Genomic DNA, 6,696 nt, shown 5'->3' on the forward strand with positions numbered 1-6,696 from the left:
AACATTAGCTCAGAGTTTAAATACTGAAAAATACTTATGCAAACCAAGCGATATTTTTTATTTATCCACAGTTCCACAAGTATATGAAATATTAAAAGCTCGTTTATATATATATATTAATGATACCATTATGAATAGCAATACCAAACATTCAAAAAAAATGTATTACCTTGATCTCTAATCGTGGCTAGTTTTGAAGATCGGCATCTCTTACGCTGAGAAATCCCTGAAGAACCTACTAGAAACTAGCAATTTTGCCTAACTTTCTATTATTGTGTTTTGTGATGAAGGTGCTAATCGTCAAGATAATGAGTGTTACACTGGCAATTCACTATTTTCATCCAGATGTACAATTTATTATTCGTATTATAGATAAAAGGGTTAACCACGAAACTACTAAGCAAGATTTTTGTTTGGAAATGCTCGTTTAATATATTTGCTTAAAATCTGGCATAAGCATGTGTACGAATATAAATCTAATGTAGAATAAATGAAGATTTTTTGTTGAAATATTATTATGGTAACATTCCAGATATTTTTACTATTTTTAACAGCAAAAGAATCAACAGAATATCCTAATACTAAGCGTCGCGATAATAGATATCGCTACATTTGCTATCGCTTGCCTGTTGACGCTAACAGATGTCGCTACATGTGATAATTAAACAGTGAAGACAATTTGCCGCTTTAAAACTACTAGTGTTTCATTCAATGTTATTATGTAATATGGAAACACACAGATAAGCCATTGAGTACATGAAAGAGAGTAGTAGGGAACAATATATATATACATACTCACAAGGAATGTCATTTTGGTATACCAGGGTGTCTACTAAAATTCCAAAATGAAATTTCGTTACTTCTTCGTGACCTTTTCTTTCCCAAACCATAAAATTTAGTGACATTCTCAAGAGCAAATCTGAGTCCGAATTGGGCCGCATTTTCATGCATGCGATAGAAGCGTGCTTTACTTGCGATGTGGTAGCGTCTAAAGCCGTCCAAAGATATTTTTGGTGCTGAATTTTGACGCTTTATAGAACAAACGTTTCAAGTCTATACTTATATTTGTACAGATAAAAAAAATCGTGACCCAAAAATTAAATTTCGTGACTTTTTCTTGACTTTCATGACCGTTTTCGGATTTCGTGACTTTCTCGTGACTTTCGTGACCGATAGACACCCTGTATACTGAAGTTTACTGTAATGCTAAATAGTAATTAGCAACCTACCCATTTGAACAATTGTTTGCGAAACCTACACTAACAGATGTAGTCTATCTTCCTGTTGATTACTACGTGTATGTCTCATTGATAATGAAACGTAATAATTAACAAGTAACTTCATTTCCACAAAGAAAAAATGAAGGGCGAAAACCGTGATATAGAATTACATTCACAGATGTTTAATCTTTCAAAAAATGTATAGGATTATGATCACTTAAATAAAGCGATATGAGCTACATATATTTGGACTGATATATTACCATACATTGGCAATTGTTGCATCCATTACTCTCTGATATGACTAGCGTGCCTTCTCGATGAGACAGGTTTCATTATTTTCTTTTTTTTTCAGACAACAATTCATTGCAAGTTTGCATAGGAGAAAAAAACGCGAATATAGTACAGGAAGTTTGAAAAATACCCCGATATATGAGGTTGATCTATAAATAAATCCTTTCCAACTTGTACTCTAACCGCACCACCTGAATGCACATTTCATCAGATCTTCCCTCATCGCCTTACAGTTGAGCGGCAAATGAAATGAAGTGGAAGATATAAATAATGGATCTTCATCACTCGAGTCTGATAACATGATGTAAGGGGAAAATGCCTGGAAACGAATTGAGTAGAATCTCTTAAACATCCACACTCAAAAATTGAAAAGGTTTTTTTCTTTTTACATAATTGTGAGTGGCATGTTAAATGGAATGATTGATTAATAATTTATGTAGTATTAAATATCCAAAGAAGTTTTGCGTTTTCGAATTCATCATGGTCAATTGTTAAGCATTTTTGTAACCTTTTGTGTATGCTAATTGTTCTATTTGAAATAAAATCCTAACCACATTACCTAACACACTTATATGAACATTAAGACAGTAGTATAGGGATAGATGACCAGTTTCATTTCCTTATTACTAAAAATGTATGTGGCAACTAGAATTAGGGAGAGATGATTTAGATGATTAGGAATACCACGAAAAGAAAAAAATAGTTAATTCCAATTACTTTTACTCTGAAGGTGTCGAAAAGACAGATTTTGTATTTATTCAGCTCTCATGACCGTCAATTCTAACGCGCACATGTCGAAGGTGGTGTCGTGATTTTCTATTTATTCAACTCTCACGACCATGAATTTTAACGCACATATATCGGAGCAGATGTCGTGATTTTGTATTTATTCAGCACTCATGACCATGAATTCTAACTCACACATATCGGAACTGACATCGTTATTTTGTATTTATTCAGCTCTCATGACCATGAATTCTAATGCGCACAAGTTGGAGACGGTATCTTGGTCCTGTAATGGAGCTGTCTTAGAGATGACATAGTGTGCTGGGAAACTGTTTATACTGTCATGATTGTTCTTGCATGGTGGTCTGTGCATCCACCAACTGCACCAGATTGAAGCCTCAGGTCCTGTCCTTCATTACAACGACAATGTATATTTAGTATGTACTTCTAAGTATTGTTTCTATTTACAGGAAAATGTCCTATTTAAAAGGCACAAGCTATTAAGAAGAAGAAGAAAGTATATATAGAAATAATTTAAATATTTTGTATTATTTCGAGATTTTTCTTGTTTTTGTTGGTATGATAACTTGTTTATCTAGTTGATATGGTAATGTAGAAATATATAGAACGAAGAACCATATTGTTAGAATTGAATGTAGCTTTATTTTAATGTAGCAAATACGGTATATGTTGAAAAATATACATATCCAAAAGTGCATAACTGTGGAGTAATTCATTGTAATCTCGAGTACTTTATAAATATTCCAAGTATATTTGAATCAGGGAATATAACGAAAGTAAATAACGTTACATCATAACCATGGTGTTGCATAAGGTCGCAAACACAAATCGGGTGTTGAAAACTAATATGTATGTAAGTTTTATACTATAAGTTTTCAATATCTTGAAGACAGAAAAAATGAGCGTGCAGGCGAAATGCAATTTACGCATGGAACACACGTTTACTATATGAGTTAGAAATGACTTTTCACAAATACAAAAGTTTATCTTATAGCACAATGATAAGTGATGGGAGTTGAGAGGGAAAAGCAGTTTATCCGTGTATACAATAACAGAAACATTCGTTACGTCTTTTTATTGTTATTTGATAGTGGATAAGTATCACGAATCAACATTAGGTTTATAGGACAAGAAAAGTTTTGTGTATAGTACTCAAATCCAATGCGCCATTGATTAATATACCCACTCAAATTTTGGAGATACTATTTATCCGAAAAAGGTGTGTTTGCATTACATTGGAGTAAATATGGTATTTTCTATGCAAAAATAATATAAACGTGAACTTCCTCAATCCTCAATCAATAGTTTCATGATTTTATTTTCTAGTTTACGTTTGTTTTCTGTTCCTTATTGAAAACTCTGTTTAAATCGTTGAAACATATTTCGAAGATACCAAAAAGAAATTGAGTAGAAATTAACTTTAAATGCTGATTACTGTACACTGTCACAAATACGGCAAATTTCCTGTTGTAATTAGAAATCTGCGGTCAAAGCAAATGCTTGCAAATGAATATATGATCTAGATATTTACAATTGGCTTATTGACCATCATATCTTACATTCTAAATAGACAGTTTATTTGGTTTTCGCCCGTTTCAGAACCGAAGTTATATGAAACATGGACCTACAGCTAAATGGAGAACCCAAACTACATGAGATTCCATTGGAAATCGCACCCGGGTCTCCCGAACCCAAGCTTCATTCACTATCAACATAGCTTAGGAAAGAGCTCTGAATAGTTCATTGTAAATCACGTTGATGTATTGTAAGTCATTTTAGTATGAATGGAGTAATTCTGTTTAAATATGTACCATTATTTTAATTAATAGAATTTAATGTATTTGTAAGGGTTAGTAGACCGATTCTTACTCTCCTAAATATATATTAATATATTTTCATACCACTATAAAAACTTCAATGGTTAATCTGTAAAATTTTAACTAGCAGTATTGTTCACGAAGTCAATATTCAATTTATTCTTCCTGTAGAACTGCTTCACTGCACAACATCGTGTAATGGGAAAATTTTGCTGGAAAACCAGGATCTGATAAAGAAAAATATAACCTTTAATTGAACATTACAATGTTATCCGCTTGAGATAGAATAATGGATGGTAAACTAAATTGAATGATTATAGAAGAATTGGTGACACGAGAATGTAAGAAAAATCCAGAGAAAATCTCCAGTTGTTTTCTACCACAAACTTACATGGCATGGTATCAAACCAGGGTCTTCTTGCAGAGATGAGCGCTTTTACCACTGAACCACCTTATCCTATTAGAATCTGATAGTGTACAGTTAAAAGTACACCTATTGCGGAAGGAAAATATGTCTACTTAACTATGAATTATTTTGGGCAAAATTTCCTTCTTATTTATGGGAAATGATTGTAATTTTGTGTGACATATAAACATTCTCTGATAAAATTTCTCCGAGAAACGACAGAACTTCTCCATTAATGAGGTTTTAGTATCAATGAGTGGCTCCTCCCATTCAAAATTCATTCTGAAGTAAATTAAGAATGATTAATTTTGCACTTGTCACTTTGCAATTCGTAACGATTTAGTTAAAGGAAAGTATCTTTCACAGTCAGTGTTCATGGATGGACACTGAATATAATTCAGAACCTTGGAGGAGAAAGGGCGAATCCTGAAATCGGGGTGTTGGGAAATGAAGCAGAAAGTTTTGCAAGTTCTTTAAGATAGCAAAGGAGAATCTTTGTTTATATACGCACAAACTGTGAGAATACTAAAGGCGAAGCAGGGCAAAACGCGGTATCTATGTGTTGTCCAGACCTGTCTGATGCGAAGAAAAAAAAATTCACTCTTTGTCTTCCAAGGTCCTGAATTTATTGAATTCAATTTATCCAATTATTGTACTCCTTAGAAGTACATATATCAAACACTATTAGTGTAAATATATTTCCAACATTTGCAGATAGCGTCGAAACATATACAGTCACATTTGTAACACATACGAAGAATAGGGGTCACTTTACTTAGCAACGGAAAAATACATTTTCTCGTTCATATAAGATGCTTTTAAATTCATAAATCAATAAAGGAGAATTGTTATTTTACCGATAGCTGAATGTATTTTAGCAATTGCCTTTGACAATCCGCCACGTTATGTTTTTTTTCTTTCTTTCTTTCTTTTAAAACACATTGAATTGATTCTACTAGAGTGGTACACCACTTGGACATACTTTGGTACTGAGTGGTGCTATTACTCAAAATGTTTCCTGCTGGGCATTGTTCATGACAAACATGTTAAGCTGCTTTTTATAAACCCCAACGATGTGAATCGGAGGTTCGCTGAAAAATGAAAAAAAAATGTGTGTGACTATGAAACAAAAGGACAAAAAAAGGTGCATCAATCAATTTTGTCCATAAGAGAGGAGAAACATTTGAAATATTTCATTGTTTGAATGGTTTGTGTACGAAGAGGTACGTACTGTGTCGAAATTCAAACTCACTGCTTAGTTAAATTACATATTTGATCACTTAACAAGTCAGATTTTGATAAACAAAAATAGAATTACATTGATATTAATTATTGTTTAATTGGTAATTATACATTCGATTTTAGACAGAAATTGAAAAATCAAAAATCTACAACTTGGTCTTCGGATCACGGGTCACAAAGTTCACGACCCGTTCCATCACTGGTAGAAACACTTGTATACTATACGTTATTTCAATTGTCATCTCTATTCTTACCTTTGATACGATCGTAGATGTACAAACACTATGGCTTTTGTTGATTGTTGCTTATTGTTAATATTGCCGTTTGTTCTACGACTATGAACAAATAAGGGCTAATGGTATTTATCGTCACCTACCTTTTATTCTAACCAATGACAAAGGCTGATGGTGTACAATAGACTCTCGCTAATCTGGCCATTCCTGGCACATATGGGTGCCGGGTTAGCGGAAGTGCCGGATTATTGAGTGTCTGACCTTTATTTGATTTATTTATCTCGATTTTTATTTATTTTGAAAACAGGAAATATAGTGTACTGTACTTTATTAAATCGAAGGATATAATTTTAAAACATAGAGGATATACTTTATTAAATCCAAATGTACATTAATTTTCAAAGAAAACTTAATCCTTCAGTAGTATCACTCACTATGAAACATGTCCCTAATTTTTAACTGTCGCAATGATGATACGCGACGGTGGCATGCTTTATCACGTAACCAAACTGTAAAGAATGCTATAATTTCGAATACGTACAGTATATAAAGCATTGTTTAACTAAGCATTGTTGCGCATGCGCATGATAATTCATTGTGCACGTGTTTTTGGTTGGATGTGTGCCGGATTACTGAGAGGCCGGACTATTGAGGGCCGGATTAGCGAGAGTCTAGTGTATTTAATGAGTTGAGTTAATTTTGAGTTTAACGTCACTTTCAGCAGCGAGGCTTTATGA

The sequence above is a fragment of the Thermobia domestica genome, chromosome 2 (genome assembly GCF_964235325.1).
Source record: "Thermobia domestica chromosome 2, izTheDome1.hap1.1, whole genome shotgun sequence".
Classification (NCBI taxonomy): domain Eukaryota; kingdom Metazoa; phylum Arthropoda; class Insecta; order Zygentoma; family Lepismatidae; genus Thermobia; species Thermobia domestica.